The 24,373-nt window shown below is 31.6% G+C and overlaps 1 protein-coding gene and 2 long non-coding RNA genes across 3 annotated transcripts in view; 2 read left to right on the top strand and 1 right to left on the bottom strand.

Moving 5' to 3' along the window:
• Positions 1–24,373, top strand: part of LOC127705233 (uncharacterized) — a 164,653-nt gene that overhangs the window by 38,073 nt on the left and 102,207 nt on the right. The window lies entirely within an intron of this gene.
• On the top strand, positions 7,474–14,057 carry LOC127705273 (uncharacterized). The gene is made up of 3 exons (XR_007983803.1): positions 7,474–8,382; positions 8,508–8,586; positions 13,890–14,057. It is a non-coding gene; the product is annotated as an uncharacterized LOC127705273 (long non-coding RNA).
• Positions 8,474–13,878, bottom strand: LOC127705270 (uncharacterized). The gene is made up of 2 exons (XR_007983800.1): positions 9,630–13,878; positions 8,474–9,336 (listed from the first exon to the last, which is right to left on the bottom strand). It is a non-coding gene; the product is annotated as an uncharacterized LOC127705270 (long non-coding RNA).

Here is a 24,373-nt window from a genome sequence, read left to right as displayed (position 1 = left end):
TTTGTTTGATTTCATCAAAAATTGAATTATTGGGGTTCTTTGATATGCCGAATCTAACCATGTATTTAGATTCTTAATTTTTGGTTCCGTTTTCAAATTGGTCTACATTAAGGTCCAAAGGGTCCAAAATTAAACTTAGTTTGATTTTAACAAAAATTGAATTCTTAGGGTTCTTTGATATGCTGAATCTAAACATGTATTTAAATTTTTGATTATGGGCCCAGTTTTCAAGTTGGTCCAAATCGGGGTCCAAAATTAAACTTTGTTTGATTTCAACAAAAATTGAATATATGGGGTTCTTTGATATGCTGAATCTAACCATGTATTTAGATTTTTGATTTTTGGGCCGTGTTTTCAACTTTGTCCACATTGAGGTCAAAAGGGTCCAAAATTAAACTTTGTTTGATTTCATCAAAAATTGAATTCTTAGGGTTCTTTGATATGCTGAATCTAACCATGTATTTAGATTTTGGATATTGGACCATAATAGGTGAATGTCCAATTTAAAATTTTTAAGTTCTTAGACCACATTCATTCTGTGTCAGAAACCTATGCTGTGTCAAATATTTAATCACAATCCAAATGCAAAGCTGTATCAAGCTTGAATGTTGTGTCCATACTTGCCCCAACTGTTCAGGGTTCGACCTCTGCGGTCGTATCAAGCTGCGCCCTGCGGAGCATTTTATTGAACTTTAATGTGACCACGCTTGCAGCCTCAGCCTGTTGGGCCATTCAGGCTGCCATTGAGATCTAGATCGTAAAAACGCTTCAATATTGAGTACGTGATTTTAAAATTAAAGCGCTCAGATGATCACGCACCTACTTTCACTTTTGTTTTAAACTGAAAGTAGGTGTTTCCGGCTTTGTTCTTTCACTTTCGATTTCATTTTTGAATAAAATGACATAGGGTCGGCACCCCAAAATAGGGACGGTCGGGTAACCGTAAACAGACATATATTTTTTTTTTGCCTAATAAGGACATACTATGTTGATGTGCATATCAACAGGAAATTATGATTCAATTTTTTTCTAAGAGTTATGCCCCTTTGAACTTATTGGCCTCAATATATATATACTACAGTCCGTCAGTCCTGTTCTTGTCATCGCAACTCTACTGAAACCACACAACAGAATTTCCTGAAACTTTGTAGATAATAAGGACATACTATGTAGACATACATATCGACAGGAAATTATGATTCAATTTTTTTTCTAGGAGTTATGCCCCTTTGCACTTATTGGTCTCAATATACTACTGCAACAGTTTGTCATTGCAACTCCTCTGAAACAGCCCAACAGAATTTCCTGAAACTTTGTAGATGAAAAGGACATACTATGTAGACGTGCATATCGACAGGAAACACTACAAACTGCTCAGAGTCTGAAAAGACCAGTTTTTGTGCTCGACCAGTAAAGTCGAGCACACATTTTACTCGACTAGTCTCGACATTGTCTCGACAGTACTTAACTGTACTTAATTGTACTCGACTAGGTCTCGACTTTACTTAATTAGTCTGATTCAGTACTCGATGATCTTGGTGTAGTCTGAAATGGTCTCGACCAAGGCTCGACCAAGGCTCGACCAGTCTTGACCTGTCTCAACCAGTCTCGACCTGTCTTGACTAGTCTCGACTCAGTCTTAACCAGTCTCGACCTGTCTCGACTAGTCTGGACCTTCAAATTTAGTCTTCACTGGTATAAATCAGCCCATCTAACTAAATTAAATAAAGATCTTACAAAATTCCAGTTTATTTGTTAGTGTGATTCATTGCTGTGAAATGAAAGAATTTAATTAATAGGTAAAAAAAAATGATTAAATTCAGATAGGCATCTTTAATTTTTTTTATAACTTTTTCAAATCAACTTGGATTTTCATCTAACTATACAGCTACCTTGGTAATATATTAATCTTACTGAATCCCAGGTTGTTAAGAAGTTTGGTGTATTGCTGTCAAATTTAAGAATTAAATTAATCTAGGTCAAAAAAGCTAGGATTTGCAGTTCGGACAAAATAGAGATAGTATACACTTTAATTTTTTTTATAACTTTTTCAAATCAACTAGGATTTTTATCAAACTATACAGCTATCTTAGTAATATATTCATCTTACTGAATCATTATGTAGTTTTGTGTATTGCTGTCAAAATTTAAGGATTAAATTAATCTAGGTCAAAAAAGGTTGAATTTGCATTTCGGACTATATTCAGATAGTACACTTTAAATCTTTTTACAACTTTTCCAAATCAACTTGGATTTTCATCAAACTATACAGCTACCTTGGTAATATATTGATCTTACTGAATCATAGGTCATTATGTAGTTTGGTGTATTGCTGTCAAATTTAATCTAGGTCAAAAAAGTTAGGATTTGCAATTTTGGACAAAATTCAGATAGTACACTTTAATTTTTTTTATAACTTTTTCAAATCAACTTGGATTTTCATCAAATTATGCAGCTATATTAGTAATATATTGATCTTACTGAATCAAAGGTCATTATGTAGTTTGGTGTATTGCTGTCAAATTTAAGAATTAAATTAATCTAGGTAAAAAAAGATTGAATTTGCAGTTCGGACTATATTCAGATAGTACACTTTAATTTTTTTTATAACTTTTTCAAATCAACTAGGATTTTCATCACACTATACAGCTGTCTTAGTAATATATTGATCTTACTGAATCATAGGTCATTATGTAGTTTGGTGTAGTGCTGTCAAATTTAAGGATTAAATTATTCTAGGTCAAAAAAGCTAGAATTTGCAGTTCGGCCTATGTTCAGATAGTACACTTTAAATCTTTTTATAACATTTTCAAATCAACTTGGATTTTCATCAAACTATACAGCTACCTTGGTAATATATTGATCTTACTGAATCAAAGGTCATTATGTAGTTTGGTGTATTACTGTCAAATTTAATCTAGGTCAAAAAAGTTAGGATTTGCAATTTTGGACAAAATTCAGATGGTACACTTTAATTTTTTTTATAACTTTTTCAAATCAACTTGGATTTTCATCAAGCTATGCAGCTATCTTAGTAATATATTGATCTTACTCAATCACAGGTCATTATGTAGTTTGGTGTATTGCTGTCAAATTTAAGAATTAAATTAATCTAGGTAAAAAAAAGTTGAATTTGCAGTTCGGACTATATTCAGATAGTACACTTTAATTCTTTTTATAACTTTTTCAAATCAACTTAGATTTTCATCTTACTATACAGCTACCTTGGTAATATATTAATCTTACTGAATTCCAGGTTGTTAAGAAGTTTGGTGTATTGCTGTCAAATTTAAGAATCAAATTAATCTAGGTCCAAAAAGCTAGGATTTGCAGTTCAGACAAAATAGAGATAGTACACTTTATTTATTTTTATAACTTTTTCAAATCAACTTGGATTTTCATCAAACTATACAGCTATCTTAGTAATATATTGATCTTACTGAATCATAGGTCATTATGTAGTTTGGTGTATTGCTGTCAAATTTAAGGATTAAATTAATCTAGGTCAAAAAAGGTTGAATTTGCAGTTCGGACTATATTCAGATAGTACACTTTAATTCTTTTTATAACTTTTTCAAATCAACTTAGATTTTCATCACGCTATACAGCTACCTTGGTAATATATTAATCTTACTGAATTCCAGGTTGTTAAGAAGTTTGGTGTATTGCTGTCAAATTTAAGAATTAAATTAATCTAGGTCCAAAAAGCTAGGATTTGCAGTTCAGACAAAATAGAGATAGTACACTTTAATTTTTTTTATAACTTTTTCAAATCAACTTGGATTTTCATCAAGTTATGGAGCTATCTTAGTAATATATTGATCTTACTGAATCACAGGTCATTATGTAGTTTGGTGTATTGCTGTCAAATTTAAGAATTAAATTAATCTAGGTAAAAAAAGGTTGAATTTGCAGTTTGGACTATATTCAGATAGTACACTTTAATTCTTTTTGTAACTTTTTCAAATCAACTTAGATTTTCATCTAACTATACAGCTACCTTGGTAATATATTAATCTTACTGAATTCCAGGTTGTTAAGAAGTTTGGTGTATTGTTGTCAAATTTAAGAATTAAATTAATCTAGGTCCAAAAAGCTAGGATTTGCAGTTCAGACAAAATAGAGATAGTACACTTTAATTTTTTTTATAACTTTTTCAAATCAACTAGGATTTTCATCCAACTATACAGCTATCTTAGTAATATATTGATCTTACTGAATCATAGGTCATTATGTAGTTTGGTGTATTGCTGTCAAATTTAAGAATTAAATTAATCTAGGTAAAAAAAGGTTGAATTTGCAGTTTGGACTATATTCAGATAGTACACTTTAATTCTTTTTGTAACTTTTTCAAATCAACTTAGATTTTCATCTAACTATACAGCTACCTTGGTAATATATTAATCTTACTGAATTCCAGGTTGTTAAGAAGTTTGGTGTATTACTGTCAAATTTAAGAATTAAATTAATCTAGGTCCAAAGAGCTAGGATTTGCAGTTCAGACAAAATAGAGATAGTACACTTTAATTTTTTTTATAACTTTTTCAAATCAAATAGGATTTTCATCAAACTATACAGCTATCTTAGTAATATATTGATCTTACTAAATCATAGGTCATTTTGTAGTTTGGTGTATTGCTGTCAAATTTAAGGATTAAATTAATCTAGGTAATAAAAGCTAGAATTTACAATTCAGACTATATTCAGATAGTACACTTTAGATTATTTCAAAGCAACTTGGATTTTCATCCAAATCTATAGCTATCTTTATTATATATTATTCTTACAAAAAAGAGGTTATTTGGTAATTTGGTTTATTGCTGTCAAATTTAAATATCTAAATTATGAATTTTGTCAAAACTGAAAATTTTAGCCTTTTTTTTACCTATTAACTAGATCATTAAATTTGACAGTAATACACCAATATACAAAACAACCTGTTTTTTTGCATGATAAATATATAATAAAGATAGCTGAAAAGTTTGTTAAAAAACCAAAATGATTTGAAAAAGGTTAATTATGAAATTTTAAAAAAAGACACCTTTTTTTGTTAAAACAAGAATTTAATATCATAAACTCTCATAACAATCCTTGATAACCTTTTTAAAAACGAAATGTGTTCCAAAGTTACAGTAAAAATGTATTTTAATCATATCTAAAAATAATTTTTGTCAAATTTAAAGACATGGCATACAAGAACCACTTTAATATGGTTTAATTACCTCAGTACAAGTGAGTTTTACAGGTAAAAAGAAAGCCCTACTTTTCTTAAACTCGTGTATTTCTTATCTAGTGAATTCAAAAAGCCCTGCGATTTAAGTTTAACAGGATGCTGCAATTTTGAATGAATGTTATTTAGAATTTAAAACTCTCTGGTAGGTGTGATCTTTTTAATAAGTTTTCCCAAGCAGGAGGTATTGCTTTATACATCACTACTAATCAGAAGAAATATTTAAATAATTTCTCTAAAGTTTGATCCCTTTTTGATATATTCATATTATATATATAAAAAAGGGATAAAACATTTAAGAAATTATATAACTATATCATATATACTTTATCCCAAATTATAATAAAAGATATATTTCAAATATCCTAGCTTTTTTTATTCTTAAATTTGACAGCAATACACCAAACTACACAATGACCTGGGTTTCAGTAAGATCAATATATTACTAAGATAGCTGTATAGTTTGATGAAAAAACAAGTTGATTTGAAAAAGTTATAAAAAAAAATAAAGAGTACTATCTGAATTTTGTCCGAAATTGCAAATCCTTGCTTTTTTTATCTAGATTAATTTGAATCTTAAATTTCACAGCAATACACCAAACTACATAACAACCTGGGATTCAGTAAGATCAATATATTACTAAGATAGTTGTATAGTTTGATGAAACTCCAAGTTGATTTGAAAAAGTTATTAAAAGAATTAAAGTGTACTATCTGAATATAGTCCTAACTGCAAATTCTAGCTTTTTTACCTAGATTAATTTAATTCTTAAATTTGACAACAATACACCAAACTACATAAGGACCTGTGATTCAGTAAGATCAATATATTACCAAGGTAGCTGTATAGTTTGATGAAAATCCAAGTTGATTTGAAAAAGTTATAAAAAAAATTAAAGATGCCTATCTGAATTTAATCTTTTTTTTTACCTATTAATTAAATTCTTTCATTTCACAGCAATGAATCAAACTACCAAATAGACTGGTATTTTGTAAGATCTATATAATTTAGTTAGATGAGCTGATTTACACCAGTGAAGGCTAAATTTGAAGGTCCAGACTAGTCGAGACAGGTCGAGACTGGTCGAGCCTTGGTCGAGACCATTTCAGACTACACAAAGATCATCAAGTACTGAATCAGACTAATTAAGTAAAGTCGAGACCTAGTCGAGTACAATTAAGTACAGTTAAGTACTGTCGAGACAATGTCGAGACTAGTTGAGTAAAATGTGTGCTCGACTTTACTGGTCGAGCACAAAAACTGGTCTTTTCAGACTCTGAGCAGCTTGTAGTGAAATTAAGATTCTGTTTTTTTCTAGGAGTTATGCCCCTTTGAACTTAAAATTTTGGCCTTAATATACTACTCCATCAGTTTGTCATCGCATCTCCTCTGAAACAGCCAAACAGAATTTCCTGAAACTTTGTAGATGATAAGGACATAATATGTTGATTTGCATATCCACAAAGAATTATTATCAGTTGACTTTTCTAGGAGTTATGCCCATTTGAACTCAAAGTTTCGGCTTAGATATACTTCTGCAACAGTTTGTCATCTCAACTCATCTGAAACCACACAAGAGAATTTCCTGAATATTTGTAGATAATAAGGATATAATATGTAGATGTGCATATCCACAAGAAACTATTTTCAGTTGACTTATGGAAGAGTTATGAGTCTTTGAAATTTTCAGACAAATCAGACAACCCGTTGTTGGGTTGCTGCCCCTGAATTGGTAATTGTAAGGATATTTTGCAGTTTTTGGTAATTATCTTGCATATAATATAGATAGAGATAAACTGTAAACAGCAATAATGTTCAACAAAGTAAGATCTACAAATAAGTTTGCATGACCAAAATTGTCAATTGACCCCTTAAGGAGTTATTGCCCTTTATAGTCAACTTTTAACAATTTTTTGTAAATTTTTGTAATCCTTATTGAAGTTATTGCCCTTTAATGATGATTTTTATACGACCGCAAAAAAATTTTGTGGTCGTATATTGGTATGACGTTGGTGTCGTCGTCGTCGTCGTCGTCCGGCGTCGTCGTCCGAAGACACATTGGTTTTCGCACTCTAACTTTAGTTTAAGTGAATGGATCTTTTTGAAATTTGACCATAAGGTTAAATACCACAAAAGGAAGGTTGGGATTGATTTTGGGGTTATGGTACCAACAGTTAAGGAATTAGGGGCCAAAAAGGGGCCAAAAATAAGCATTTTCTAGTTTCCAGACAATAACTGTGGAATGGTGTATGGTTTTCTCTGAAATTATACTACAAGTTTCCATACCACAAAGGGATGGTTAGGATTTGCTTTGGGGGGTTATGGCTCAAACCGTTTAGGAATTAGGGGCAAAAAAGGGGGAAAAACAAGGTTGTCCTGGTTAATGGACAAATACTTTAGTACAAAACATAATTTAAAGCAGTGTAAGGGAGATAAATCAAATACATCATTGAAATTATCTCCCTTACACTGCTTTTAAATTATGTATAAAGTAATGGTTAATGAACAATAAAGATAATTTAAAACAGTGTAAGGGAGGTAATCCAAATACAACGTTTTGGTTACTTCCCTTACACTGCTTTTAAATTATGTTTAAAGAAATACATATTTATAAAGGAAGACCAGTAAAAATATCTGCAAATGTTGCATCTTTTTTTTTTACAAAAAAATCCATATGAAAGATTTGACACTATATTTTTAATTCTATTATAAAATAGATTAAGTTAGCACTATGGTAAATTTAAATGGGTAATTATGGTTGCCAACTCCATTGGAAATTTGAATTGAGATTATGACCATATCTTGAGGGAAAGAATTTTTTTGGGGAAAAAGGGGGGGGGGATAAAAAGAAATTGTGGGGGGTCAATTTTTTCTCATTTCAGATTTCAGAAATTAAAAAGAATTATTCTTCAAATATTATTTTTTTTTCAAATTTCAAATATTGAAAAATTTCAAGAAGTAATCTTTAATTGCACAGTATGGCACATTAGATTTGTAAAATCTTTGATCACATTTATTTATTTGTTATGCCGAATCTAACAGTGTATTTAGATTTTTAATTTTGGGTCCAGTTTTCAAATTGGTCTACATTAAGGTCCAAAGGGTCCAAAATTAAACTTTGTTTGATTTTAGCAAAAATTGAATATATGAGGTTCTTTGATATGCTGAATCTAAACATGTATTTAGATTTTTGATTTTTGGCCCAGTTTTCAAGTTGGTCCAAATTGGGGTCCAAATTAAACTTTGTTTGATTTTAGCAAAAATTGAATATATGAGGTTCTTTGATATGCTGAATCTAAACATGTATTTAGATTTTTTATTTGTGGACCCCGTTATCAAATTGGTTCATATTGAGGTCAAAAGGGTCCAAAATTAAACTTTGTTTGATTTCATCTAAAATTGAATTATTGGGGTTCTTTGATATTCCAAATCTAACCGTGTATTTAGATTTTTAATTTTGGGTCCTGTTTTTGTCGAGCCTGCGACTTTTGTCGCAGAAAGCTCGACATAGGGATAGTGATCCGGCGGCGGCGGCGTTAGCTAACTTCTTAAAAGCTTTATATTTTAGAAGGTGGAAGGTCTGGATGCTTCATACTTTGTATATGGATGCCTCATGTTACGAAGTTTCTGTCAGTCACATGTCCAATGTCCTTGACCTCATTTTCATGGTTCAGTGACTACTTGAAAAAAAAGTTCAGATTTTTTGTAATGTTAAATTCTCTCTTATTATAAGTAATAGGATAACTATATTTGGTATGTGCGTACCTTGCAAGGTCCTCATGCCCGTCAGACAGTTTTCACTTGACCTCGACCTCATTTCATGGATCAGTGAACAAGGTTAAGTTTTGGTGGTCAAGTCCATATCTCAGATACTATAAGCAATAGGTCTAGTATATTCGGTGTATGGAAGGACTGTAAGGTGTACATGTCCAACTGGCAGGTGTCATCTGACCTTGACCTCATTTTCATGGTTCAGTGGTTATAGTTAAGTTTTTGTGTTTTGGTCTGTTTTTCTTATACTGTATGCCATAGGTCTACTATATTTGGTGTATGGAATGATTGTAAGGTGTACATGTCTAGCGGGCAAGTGTCATATGACCTTGACCTCATTTTCATGGTTCAGTGGTCAAAGTTAAGTTTTTGAGTTTTGGTCTTTTTTTCTAATACTATATGCAATAGTTCAACTATATTTGGTATGTGCGTACCTTGCAAGGTCCTCATGCCCGTCAGACAGTTTTCACTTGACCTCGACCTCATTTCATGGATCAGTGAACAAGGTTAAGTTTTGGTGGTCAAGTCCATATCTCAGATACTATAAGCAATAGGTCTAGTATATTTGGTATATGGAAGGACTGTAAGGTGTACATGTCCAACTGGCAGGTGTCATCTGACCTTGACCTCATTTTCATGGTTCAGTGGTTATAGTTAAGTTTTTGTGTTTTGGTCTGTTTTTCTTATACTATATGCAATAGTTCAACTATATTTGGTGTATGGAAATATTTTATGATCTTTTTGGCAGTCACGCAGGTTTTATTTGACCTTGACCTCATTTTCAAGGTTCATTGCTCAGTGTTAAGTTTTTGTGTTTTGGTGTTTTTCTTAAACTATAAGCAATAGGTCAACTATATTTGTTGTATGGAAGAATTGTTAGCTGTACATGCCGGCCGAGCATGGTTCATCTGACCTTGACCTCATTTTCATGGTTCATTGGTCAATGTTTAGTTTACTTGGTTAATGTTAAGTTTATGTGACAGTTGTAATAAAACTTTATATTTAGGACTATCAACATAATATCAATGATTAGTAAAGAAGGCGAGACATTTCAGCGTGTGCACTCTTGTTTAAATTGGTCTACATTAAGGTCCAAAGGGTCCAAAATTAAACTTAGTTTGATTTTAACAAAAATTGAATTCTTGGGGTTCTTTGATATGCTGAATCTAAACATGTGTTTAGATTTTTTATTATGGGCCCAGTTTTCAAGTTGGTCCAAGATAGGGTCCAGTATTTAAACTTTGTTTGATTTCAACAAAAATTGAATATATGGGGTTCTTTGATATGCTGAATCTAAACATGTATTTAGATTTTTGATTATGGGCCCAGTTTTCAAGTTGGTCCAAATTGGGGTCCAAAATTAAACTTTGTTTGATTTCAACAAAAATTGAATATATGAGGTTCTTTGATATGCTGAATCTAAACATGTATTTAGATTTTTGATTTTTGGCCCAGTTTTCAAGTTGGTCCAAATTGGGGTCCAAAATTAAACTTTGTTTGATTTCAACAAAAATTGAATATATGGGGTTCTTTGATATGCTGAATCTAACCATGTATTTAGATTTTTTATTTGTGGACCCCGTTATCAAATTGGTTCATATTGAGGTCAAAAGGGTCTAAAATTAAACTTTGTTTGATTTCATCAAAAATTGAGTTATTGGGGTTCTTTGATATGCATAATCTAACCGTGTTTTTAGATTTTTAATTTGGGTCCCATTTTTTAAAATTGGTCTTAATTGAGTTCCAAAGGGTCCAAAATTAAACTTAGTTTGATTTTAACAAAAATTGAATTCTTGGGGTTCTTTGATATGCTAAATCTAAACATGTGTTTAGATTTTTGATTATGGGCCCAGTTTTCAAGTTGGTCCAAGTTGGGGTCCAAAATTAAACTTTTTTTGATTTCAACAAAAATTGAATATATGGGGTTCTTTGATATGCTGAATCTAAACATGTATTTAGATTTTTTATTATGGGCCCAGTTTTCAGGTTGGTCCAAATTGGGGTCCAAAATTAAACTTTGTTTGATTTCAACAAAAATTGAATATATGAGGTTCTTTGATATGCTGAATCTAACCATGTATTTAGATTTTTTATTTGTGGGCCCCGCTATCAAATAAGTTCATATTGAGGTCAAAAGGGTCTAAAATTAAACTTTGTTTGATTTCATCAAAAATTGAATTATTGGGGTTCTTTGATATGCTAAATCTAAACATGTGTTTAGATTTTTGATTATGGGCCCAGTTTTCAAGTTGGTCCAAGATAGGGTCCAGTATTTAAACTTTGTTTGATTTCAACAAAAATTGAATATATGGGGTTCTTTGATATGCTGAATCTAAACATGTATTTAGATTTTTGATTATGGGCCCAGTTTTCAAGTTGGTCCAAATTGGGGTCCAAAATTAAACTTTGTTTGATTTCAACAAAAATTGAATATATGAGGTTCTTTGATATGCTGAATCTAACCATGTATTTAGATTTTTTATTTGTGGGCCCCGCTATCAAATTGATTCATATTGAGGTCAAAAGGGTCTAAAATTAAACTTTGTTTGATTTCATCAAAAATTGAATTATTGGGGTTCTTTGATATGCATAATCTAACCGTGTTTTTAGATTTTTAATTTGGGTCCCATTTTTTAAAATTGGTCTTCATTGAGGTCCAAAGGGTCCAAAATTAAACTTAGTTTGATTTTAACAAAAATTGAATTCTTGGGGTTCTTTGATATGCTAAATCTAAACATGTGTTTAGATTTTTGATTATGGGCCCAGTTTTCAAGTTGGTCCAAGTTGGGGTCCAAAATTAAACTTTTTTTGATTTCAACAAAAATTGAATATATGGGGTTCTTTGATATGCTGAATCTAAACATGTATTTAGATTTTTTATTATGGGCCCAGTTTTCAGGTTGGTCCAAATTGGGGTCCAAAATTAAACTTTGTTTGATTTCAACAAAAATTGAATATATGAGGTTCTTTGATATGCTGAATCTAACCATGTATTTAGATTTTTTATTTGTGGGCCCCGCTATCAAATAAGTTCATATTGAGGTCAAAAGGGTCTAAAATTAAACTTTGTTTGATTTCATCAAAAATTGAATTATTGGGGTTCTTTGATATGCCAAATCTAACCGTGTTTTTAGATTTTTAATTTGGGTCCCATATTTTAAAATTGGTCTTCATTGAGGTCCAAAGGGTCCAAAATTAAACTTAGTTTGATTTTAACAAAAAATGAATTCTTAGGGTTCTTTGATATGCTAAATCTAAACATGTGTTTAGATTTTTGATTATGGGCCCAGTTTTCAAGTTGGTCCAAGTTGGGGTCCAAAATTAAACTTTTTTTGATTTCAACAAAAATTGAATATATGGGGTTCTTTGATATGCTGAATCTAACCATGAATTTAGATTTTTTATTTGTGGGCCCCGCTATCAAATTGGTTCATATTGAGGTCAAAAGGGTCCAAAATTAAACTTTGTTTGATTTCATCAAAAATTGAATTATTGGGGTTCTTTGATATTCCAAATCTAACCGTGTATTTAGATTTTTAATTTTGGGTCCTGTTTTTTAAATTGGTCTACATTAAGGTCCAAAGGGTCCAAAATAAAACTTAGTTTGATTTTAACAAAAACTGAATTCTTGGGGTTCTTTGATATGCTGAATCTAAACATGTGTTTAGATTTTTGATTATGGGCCCAGTTTTCAAGTTGGTCCAAGATAGGGTCCAGTATTTAAACTTTGTTTGATTTCAACAAAAATTGAATATATGGGGTTCTTTGATATGCTGAATCTAAACATGTATTTAGATTTTTGATTATGGGCCCAGTTTTCAAGTTTGTCCAAATTGGGGTCTAAAATTAAACTTTGTTTGATTTCAACAAAAATTGAATATATGAGGTTCTTTGATATGCTGAATCTAACCATGTATTTAGATTTTTTATTTGTGGGCCCCGCTATCAAATTGGTTCATATTGAGGTCAAAAGGGTCTAAAATTAAACTTTGTTTGATTTCATCAAAAATTGAATTATTGGGGTTCTTTGATATGCATAATCTAACCGTGTTTTTAGATTTTTAATTTGGGTCCCATTTTTTAAAATTGGTCTTCATTGAGGTCCAAAGGGTCCAAAATTAAACTTAGTTTGATTTAAACAAAAATTGAATTCTTGGGGTTCTTTGATATGCTAAATCTAAACATGTGTTTAGATTTTTGATTATGGGCCCAGTTTTCAAGTTGGTCCAAGATAGGGTCCAGTATTTAAACTTTGTTTGATTTCAACAAAAATTGAATATATGGGGTTCTTTGATATGCTGAATCTAACCATGTATTTAGATTTTTGATTTTGGGCCCAGTTTTCAAGTTGGTCCAAATTGGGGTCCAAAATTAAACTTTGTTTGATTTCAACAAAAATTGAATATATGAGGTTCCTTGATATGCTGAATCTAACCATGTATTTAGATTTTTTATTTGTGGGCCCCGCTATCAAATAAGTTCATATTGAGGTCAAAAGGGTCTAAAATTAAACTTTGTTTGATTTCATCAAAAATTGAATTATTGGGGTTCTTTGATATGCCAAATCTAACCGTGTTTTTAGATTTTTAATTTGGGTCCCATTTTTTAAAATTGGTCTTCATTGAGGTCCATAGGGTCCAAAATTAAACTTAGTTTGATTTTAACAAAAAATGAATTCTTAGGGTTCTTTGATATGCTAAATCTAAACATGTGTTTAGATTTTTGATTATGGGCCCAGTTTTCAAGTTGGTCCAAGTTGGGGTCCAAAATTAAACTTTTTTGATTTCAACAAAAATTGAATATATGGGGTTCTTTGATATGCTGAATCTAACCATGAATTTAGATTTTTTATTTGTGGGCCCCGCTATCAAATTGGTTCATATTGAGGTCAAAAGGGTCCAAAATTAAACTTTGTTTGATTTCATCAAAAATTGAATTATTGGGGTTCTTTGATATTCCAAATCTAACCGTGTATTTAGATTTTTAATTTTAAGTCCCGTTTTTTAAATTGGTCTACATTAAGGTCCAAAGGGTCCAAAATTAAACTTAGTTTGATTTAAGCAAAATTTGAATTATTGGGGTTCTTTGATATGCTGAATCTAAACATGTGTTTAGATTTTTGATTATGGGCCCAGTTTTCAAGTTTGTCCAAGTTGGGGTCCAAAATTAAACTTTGTTTGATTTCAACAAAAATTGAAAATATGGGGTTCTTTGATATGCTGAATCTAACCATGTATTTTGATTTTGGACATTGGACCATAATAGGTAAATTAAAAAAATTCAAGTTCTTAGACCACATTCTTTCTGTGTCAGAAACCTATGCTGTGTCAAATATTTAATAACAATCCAAATTCAGAGCTGTATCAAGCTTGAATGTTGTGTCCATACTTGCCCCAACTGTTTAGGGTTCGACCTCTGCGGTCGTATCAAGCTGCGCCCCAGCGAAGCATTTTATTACCATTTTTTTTGCGTTTTGCCTTATATGATAAAAAATATAATAGATAGATAGAAATTTAAATAATCAAAAATGAAAAGCAAGACAAGACCTACTAACAAGTCAAATTTTGCTGACATAATTAGTAGAATGTTACTCTTTATAGGAGTTATTGCCCTTAAATTAGGAATTTATTTTTACCCTCTCTTTTATGTTTGGAGCAAAAATTAAATAAGATAGAGAGAAACTAAACAATGATCAACAATATAAGATAAAAAAAAAGATTTTTGTCATTAATTCTATTCTCGTCTACAATGTTGGAGAGTGTACTTTGTTGAATATGCATATAGACTACGGTGAGCGACACAGGCTCTTTAGAGTCTCTAGTTCTTACATGCAGCTGAGTTAAATGAAAACATACTCCAGACTTCACATCCATAGGTTAAAATTTGCTTGACAGTATGGTCATATAAATGAAGTAAAGTTGAAACACTAGGGTTTGAAGATGACATACATTGTTGTAATTTAAAACATGCTTTCATAGACTTTTTGTACAGTTCATCTTTACATTCAAAAAAATTCCCACAGGGTATAAATTTGATGCCCAAATATTTATAATTATACATACAACCAATAGCTTTCTCATCTTGGTAAAAAGGGAGATTAAAATGTCTCCCTGCTTTAATAAAGACTTTTGTCTTGTTCTCATTTACATTTAAATACCATTTAGAACAGTAATTATTAAGCATAGTTAACCTCTCTTGCAGTCCCTCTGATGAATCTGAGAGAATTACAAGGTCATTAGCATACATCAAGCAATCAACCCTTTGGTTATTAACACTGACATGGTTAACACAAGAAGAGAAAAACAACTGGGAGATCATTAATAAAAAGTTTGAATAAGTTGGGGCTTAAAACATCCGCTTGTCTCACTCCAATAAATGATCTAAACAATATTATACATATCTTTAACTATAGCATAAAACCTGTAAAACTGTCCTGCTATGTTGTGTTGAAGTAGTTTATATTGTATACCTGTATGAATAACAGATTCGAATGCTTTTCTGAGATCTACAAAGCATGAAAATAGTTTACCATTTTTGTCCCCCGTTCATGCTTTTGCGGGGGACATAGAAATACCGGGTGGCCATCCGTCTGTGTGTCCTTCCGTCCATCTGGTCTTGTTAGCGCTCTCACAGGTACAATTCTTGCCAGATTTTTATAAAACTTACACTATAGGTTAATATCAGCAATATCTCGGTCAAGTTTTATAATGGTGCCTGATCAATTTTTTTTAAAAGAGTTATGCCCCTTGGAAATATTAAAGTTATGGAAAATGGCCTCATTAGCGCTCTCACGGGTACAATTCTTGCCAGATTTTTATTAAACTTATACTATAGGTTAATATCAACAATATCTCGTTCAAGTTTTATAATGGTGGCCGATCGATCTTTTAAAAAGAGTGATACCCCTTGGAAATATTAAATTTATGGAAAATGGTCTTGTTAGCGCTCTCACAGGTACAATTCTTGCCAGATTTTTATAAAACTTACACTATAGGTTAATATCAGCAATATCTCGGTCAAGTTTTATAATGGTGCCTGATCAACTTTTTTTAAAAGAGTTATGCCCCTTGGAAATATTAAAGTTATGGAAAATGGCCTCATTAGCGCTCTCACGGGTACAATTCTTGCCAGATTTTTATTAAACTTATACTATAGGTTAATATCAACAATATCTCGTTCAAGTTTTATAATGGTGGCCGATCGATTTTTTAAAAAGAGTGATACCCCTTGGAAATATTAAATTATGGAAAATGGCCTTGTTAGCGCTCTCACAGGTACAATTCTTGCCAGATTTTTATAAAACTTATAATATAGGTTAATATTAGCAATATCTCGTAAAAGTTCTATAATGGTGGATAATCGACTTTTTTTAAAAAGAGTTATGCCCCTTGGAAATATTAAATTTATGTAAAATGGCCTCGTTAGCGCTCTCAAGGGTACAATTCTTGCCAGATTTTTATAAAACTTATACTATAGGTTAATATCAGCAATATCTCGGACAAGTTCTATAATGATGAACGATTGACTTTTTTTAAGAGTTATGCCCCTTGGAAATATTAAATTTATGGAAAATGGCCTCGTTAGCGCTCCCAGGGGTACAATTCTTGCCAGATTTTTATAAAACTTATACTATAGGTTAATATCAGCAATATCAATTATTTTTAAAAGAGTTATGGTCCTAGGAAATATTAATTTTATGGAAAATTACATTATTAGCGCTCTCATGTGTACAATGCTTGCCAGATTTTTATGAAACTTATATCATAGGTTTACATGTATACCAGCAATATCTTGGATAAGTTCCCAAATCAGTGTGTAACTATTACTTTTAAAAGAGTTATGCCCCTTGGAAACATTAATTATATATTTGAAATTGCATTGCATTTGCTCTCAAGCCTTCATTTCTCCCAAGAAATTTAAAAAAAAAATAATTTTAAGTTATTGCCCTTGGACAGATAAAATATGTGCAACGGGGGGGAACATTAGAACTCTGTTCTTTTATTGTTGTTATTACACTTGTCAATTAATGTCTTAAGAACAAAAGATTTTTTGTAATGTTAAATTCTCTCTTATTATAAGTAATAGGATAACTATATTTGGTATGTGCGTACCTTGCGAGGTCCTCATGCCAGTCAGACAGTTTTCACTTGACCTCGACCTCATTTCATGGATCAGTGAACAAGGTTAAGTTTTTTGGTGGTCAAGTCCTTATCTCATATACTATACGCAACAGGTCTAGTATATTCGGTGTATGGAAGGACTGTAAGGTGTACATGTCCAACTGGCAGTGTCATCTAACCTTGACCTCATTTTCATGGTTCAGTGGTTATAGTTAAGTTTTTGTGTTTTGGTCTGTTTTTCTTATACTGTATGCAATAGGTCTACTATATTTGGTGTTTGGAATGATTGTAAGGTGTACATGTCTAGCTGGCAGGTGTCATCTGACCTTGACCTCATTTCCATGGTTCCGTGGTCAAAGTTAAGTTTTTGAGTTTTGGTATTTTTTTCTAATACTATATGCAATAGTTCAACTATATTTGGTGTATGGAAATATTTTATGATCTATTTGTCAGTCACGCAGGTTTTTTTTTTACCTTGACCTCATTTTCAAGGTTCATTGCTCAGTGTTAAGTTTTTGTGTTTTGGTCTGTTTTTCTTAAACTATAAGCAATAGGTCAACTATATTTGTTGTATGGAAGAATTGTTAGCTGTACATGCCTGCCTAGCATGGTTTATCTGACCTTGACCTCATTTTCATGGTTCATTGGTCAATGTTTAGTTTACTTGGTTAATGTTAAGTTTATGTGACAGTTGTAATAAAGCTTTATATTTAGGACTATCAACATAATATCAATGATTAGTAAAGAAGGCGAGACATTTCAGCGTGTGCACTCTTGTGTATCAATGGAACTAAAACTGATTAACCTGCCCGTAACATCTCTGCAGGAATACCATTTAAACCTGATGCTTTTCCATTTTTATACGACCGCAAAAAAATTTTGAGGTCGTATATTGGTATGACGTTGGCGTCGTCGTCGTCGTCGTCGTCCGGCGTCGTCGTCCGAATACACAATGGTTTTCGCACTCTAAGTTTAGTTTAAGAGAATGGATCTCTATGAAATTTTACCATAAGGTTCAATACCACAATAGGAAGGTGGGGATTGATTTTGGGGGTTATGGTACCAACAGTTAAGGAATTAGGGGCCAAAAAGGGGCCAAAAATAAGCATTTTTGTAACTTCCAGACATAACTTGTGTGTTAGCATATGGATCTCTTTGACATTGTACCACAAGATTCCATATCACAAAGGGTCAATGCTGGGATTGATTTTGGGGTTAATTGCCTCAAAATTTTAGGAATAAGGGGCCAAAAGGGGGCAAAAAACAAGCATTTTTCTAGTTTCATGACAATAACTTGTGTGTAAGTGTATGGATCTTTCTGAAATTTTACTACAAGGTTCCATTTCACAAAGGGAAAGCTGGAATTGAGTGTTGTGGTAATTGCCCAAAACGTTTAGTAATAAGGGGCCTGAAAAGGGGTTTAAAATAAGCATTTTTTAGTTTCTAGACAATAACTTGTGTTCAAGTGTATGGATCTCTCTAAAATTGTATTACAAGGTACCATACCACAAAGGCAAGGCTGTTATTGAGCTTGGTTTGGGGGGAAAGGGGGGTGGGGGGTGATGAATCATAAGGGGGGCGGGGGTCAAAAAAGGGGTAATTTTTTTTTTTCCTTTTTTTTTGTTTAAAATTTACATTTTAAGTTAGTTATTTTTTATCACGAAGAGAAAGTAGGAATTGAGTTTTGGGGTTAATTGCTCAAACATTTATGAATAAGGGGCCAAATATTGGTCAAAAATAAGGATTTTTTTAGTTTGCAACAAAAACTTGTGTTCAAGTGTATGGATCTCTGTGAAATTGTATTGCAATGTACCATACCACAAATTGAAGGTTGTGATTGAGGTGGGGGATGATGAATCAAAAGGGGGTTGAAAAAATGTGTGGGAGGTATGATTTTTTTTTTCCTTTTTTTTTCTTTAAAATTTTCCATTTAAAGATGGTTGTTTCAGATTTATATATGAAAGAAAATAATAATGATACGGTTATATATCATGAGGAATTGAAATTTAAAATTATGTATATTGGAAATTTAGGTTACATTGGAAAGTAATAATTGGCTTGGGGGGGGGGGGGGGTGGTTATGGCTCTAATGTTTAAGGAATAAGGGGAAAAAAGGTTAAAAAACAAGGGTTTCCATTTTAATAGACAAATAATTGAGTAAAGAACATTATTTAAAAGCAGTGTAAGGTTGGTAATTCAAACTCATTTAAATATCTCATCTACACTGCTTTTAAATTATGTAAATTGGAAATTTGCCAATAACTTTATTGTTAATAAATGCATTGGAAATTTGCCAACAATTTTAGTGTAATAAACTTCATTGGAAATTTGCCAATAAAAAATTTTGCTGATGAAGGTTTTTTGTTTACCTTTAGCCTTGACTATGAAGTCATTTTCTATTTTTATAGCCTTATGATGTAGTTGAATTATTTAATACTTTTATGATGTGTTTAAATGGGGTTTTATCATGTTTATGGTTGCAAATTTATTGTTTTAGTATAATAAACTCCATTTAAAATTTGCCAATAAAAAAAATTTTTGTTTATTTTTAGCTATGATTATGATGTCATTTTCTATTTTACTTTTATGGTTGCAAAGAAATTTTTATTTTTAGATATTACTGTTAAATGATGCTGATTAAGGTTTTTGCTATGTTTAGCCATGACTATGATGTCATTTTCTATTTTAATATCTGTTATGATGTATTTAAATGGGCTTTTATGGTTACAAAGGAATTTTATTTTTAGATATTACTATAAAATGTTGCTGATGCTGATTAAGGATTTTGTTTATTTTTAGCCATGACTATGATGTCATTTTCTATTTTAATACCTTTATGATGTAATTTCCATTTTTAGATATTACTGTTAAATGATGCTGATTAAGGGTTTTTTGCTATGTTTAGCCATGACTATGATGTCATTTTCTATTTTAATATCTTTATGATGTATTTAAATGGGCTTTTATGGTTACAAAGGAATTTTATTTTTAGATATTACTTTAAATGTTGCTGATTAAGGATTTTTGTTTATTTTTAGCCATGACTATGATGTCACTTTCTATTTTAATACCTTTATGATGTATTTAAATGGGCTCCCATGTATTTAGATTTTTGATTATTTATACATGTTACCAAATTGGTCCACATTGAACAAAAACGGTCCAAATTTCAACTTTATTACATTACATCAAACATTGAATTCTACATATTCTTTGATATATTGAAATTAACAAACAATTTAGTTTATGGATATTCCACCATAATAGGTAAATTAAATTTTTTCCAGTTCTTACACCACATTCATCCTGTGTCAGAAACCTATGCTGTGTCAAATATTTAATGACAATCCAAAGTCATAGCTGTATCAAGCTTGAATTTTGTGTCCATACTTGCCCCAACTGTTCAGGGTTCGACCTCTGCGGTCGTATCAAGCTGCGCCCCAGCGAAGCATTTTATTAAGTTTGCTTACAGAATTTGAAATTTCTCTATTTGAGATTCTAAAATCTAATTCCCCAAATTGTTTTACTTTCTCCAATTTTTCTATCTCAGACCTTATTTCATGTATTCTATTACTATGGGAATCTGATGACTTGTTAAGCTCTGAAAAATATTCACTCCTCTGGCTTGGCTGAATCTAGAGTATTATCATTTCTAGATTCTTTTAGAAAATTTGAGTTTCCAATATTTCTTGGGATCATAATCCCTTAGCTGATCTAGCTGATCTAAAACTTGTTGCTTAAAATGTCTTTTTTTTAATGTCTTTGCAATTTGGTGTATTCTCTGTAACATTTAAAATATGATACTCTTATAATCGAACAAAAGGATATTTAGAAAGTATTGCTCCTTTATCCATCAAAATTGTTCTTTTCCTCTTTTAATCTGAATCAAAATATTTACATTTTTTGGTCTTTTTTTATTTTTCATACTTTTTTTTAGAATTTACAAGCTTTTGAAGCAGCTGTTTGTAGTAAATCAACAAATTGGTGGCTGCTTTTTCAGAATCAAAATCTTGTTTAGAAAATCATCTATATTTTAGCCATACAAACTGGGTGAAATACAGCATCTCTAAATTTTATTGGTGAAGAATTACTCCAAATGTATCCTCCTGTCAAATCAGTCATATTTATATTACATTTTGACAAATTCTTGATATTAGTTGCCATAATATATTAAATGAAAATTATCAATGACAGTCAGAAAAAGTTAGTTTAAAATCTGAAACCTCAAAACTAAGTATATTTGACATTAAACATGCTGATACTATTACATAATCAACTACAATAGATCCAACTGACTTATGGCAAGTGAATTATCCTAATAAGTCCCCATACATCCTTCCATTCAAGATTCTCATATTAGTTGAAATACAAAATCTTGTTAGTTGTTTACCTCTGGTATCTATTTTCTTATTATAACTTTTTCTAATATCTTGTACAATGTCATATTCATAAGTATTTTATAATGTTGTGTGACTATCATATATATCATTTTCTATAAAATTTGGTTCTGCATTTAAATCACCACATAGTATAATGTTTCTTTTCATTTTGTAATTATAAATAATATCTCTTTCAATTAAATCTAATATGTCATCTTCAGTTTGATGTAAATAACTAGAGGTACTTGGTATAATATAAGCTAAACAGAGGTATATATCTTTCGCAAAGTTAAAAAAATCTTTATCAATTATGAACCAATTTGATAGTCGTTGCAAGTGTTTTCTAAAATGTTCACCCCTTTTGGAATATTGTTATTGATAAGTATGCCAAGTCCCCAATAAAATCTCTGATATTATGACTGAGGTCTTCATACAGGAAAATACTTAAAGTCTTCCGTTCAATATCGATTTATGTATTGTATCCGATGTGAGTTTCACATAAAAGTATACTATCATAACTGTTTACTTGATTGATAAGGTTGTGATCTTGAAGCTTATTATATGTTTTTGAATTAAGCCCTCCAACATTCCAAGCACAAAAAGTCAAGGTATGAATACTTTAATAATTTCTTCTGGGCATTGTATCAAAATCTATAGAGTTAAACTGAGTTTCACTATGATATTATTAAATAATTTTACAATTACACTGTTTTACTCTTAAAAAAAGGCCCTTCACTCATAATAAAAAGAGTATGCGATAAAACTTGAAAAATAATAAGGAACAAAAAAAAAAATAACAAGTGGCTCTTTGCTAAATTAATATACAATGTCAACCTTTAATAAATCAACTTGGCTAACTACTAAATTAGAAATATATATATGTACTTGTTACAATCTTAAGTGCTTCAGATTATTACTTGTGAATAAAATGTTTTATTAAATAAAGCAATAAAGTATAATATTAGTGTCCACCATGACGGTCTCCTCTGTATCCACCCCGATAAATGTTTCGAACCACATCCACCTCTCCCTTTGTAGCTTGAGTTGGAATGTAATAATCATACATTAAAAATAAATGCACTGTTTAGTATGCTGTCAACCTGTGTATAGATTTTAAACCTTTCAGTATGTAGGAGGTAGGCAAGGCCACCGTTTACATAGATAAAACCTCTATGAAATGAGTATACTCTGTAACGTTTACTTTCCTGCACAACCTTTTTAGCTCACCGTTCCGAAGGAACTGTGAGCTTTTGCCATCACTTGGCGTCTGTGGTCCGTCGTCGTCTGTCGTCGTCCGTCTGGTGTAAACTATTTCAAACATCTTCTCCTCTGAAACTACTGAACCAATTCCAACCAAACTTCAGCTGAATGATGCTTAGGGTATCTAGAATAAAGTTTGTGTTTTATTTACTGTTTCGTCAAATAACATGGCTGCCATGGCTAAAAATAGAACATAGGGGTAAAATGCAGTTTTTGGCTTATATCTCAAAAACCAAAGCATTTAGAGCAAATCTGACATGGGGGTTAAAGTGTTCATTAGGTGAAGTTCTATCAGCCCTGAAATTTTCAGTTGAATCTGATAACCCATTGTTGGGTTGCTGCCACTAAATTTGTAATTTTAAGGAAATTTTGCAGTTTTTATACGACTGCAAAATGTCGTATATTGGTATGACGTTTAGCGGCAGCGGCGTCGTGGTCATCGTCCAAAGACACATTGGTTTTCGCACTCTAACTTTAGTTTAGGTGAATGGATCTCTATGAAATTTTACCATAAGGTTCAATACCACAAAAGGAAGGTTGGGATTGATTTTGGGGGTTATGGAACCAACAGTTAAGGAATTAGGGGCCAAAAAGGGGTCAAAAATAACCGTTTTTGTAACTTCCAGACATAACTTGTGTGTTAGTGTATCGATCTCTCTGACATTGTACCACAAGGTTCCATATCACAAAGGGAAAGCTGGGATTGATTTTGGGGGTAATTGCCTCCAAATTTTAGGAATTAGGGGCAAAAAAAGGGGCAAAAAACAAGCATTTTTCTAGTTTCATGACAATAACTTGTGTGTAAGTGTATGGATCTTTCTGAAATTGTACTACAAGGTTCCATATCACAAAGGGAAAGCTAGAATTGAGTTTGGGGGTAATTGCCCAAAACGTTTAGGAATAAGGGGCCAAAAAGGGGCCAAAAATAAGCATTTTTCTAGTTTCCAGACAATAACTTGTGTTCAAGTGTATGGATATCTCTGAAATTGTACTGCAAGGTACCATACCACAAATGGAAGGCTGGGATTGATTTTGTGGGTAATTGCCTCAAAATTTTAGGAATTAGGGGCCAAAAAGGGGCAAAATAAACAAGCATTTTTTTAGTTTCAGGACAATAACTTTTGTGTAAGTGTATGGATCTTTCTGAAATTGTACTACAAGGTTCCATATCACAAAGGGAAAGCTGGAATTGAGTTTGGGGGTAATTGCCGAAAACGTTTAGGAAAAAGGGGCCAAAAAGGGGCCAAAATAAGCATTTTTCTAGTTTCGAGACAATAACTTGTGTTTAAGTGTATGGATCTCTCTGAAATTGTACTGCATGGTACCATACCACAAAGGGAAGGCTGGGATTGATTTTGTGGGTTATTGCCTCAAAATTTTAGGAATTAGGGGCAAAAAAGGGGCATTTTTCTAGTTTCAGGACAATAACTTGTGTGTAAGTGTATGGATCTTTATGAAATTGTACTACAAGGTTCCATATCACAAAGGGAAAGCTGGTTTTGAGTTTGGGGGTAATTGCCCTAAACGTTTAGGAATTTGGATCCAAAAAAACAAGCATTTTTCTAGTTTCCAGACAATAACTTGCGTTCAAGTGTACGGATCTCTCTGAAAT

Source organism: Mytilus californianus, unplaced genomic scaffold (assembly GCF_021869535.1).
Source record: "Mytilus californianus isolate M0D057914Y unplaced genomic scaffold, xbMytCali1.0.p SCAF_6, whole genome shotgun sequence".
NCBI classification, from domain to species: Eukaryota; Metazoa; Mollusca; class Bivalvia; order Mytilida; family Mytilidae; genus Mytilus; species Mytilus californianus.
This window is presented reverse-complemented; position numbering and strand designations above follow the sequence as displayed.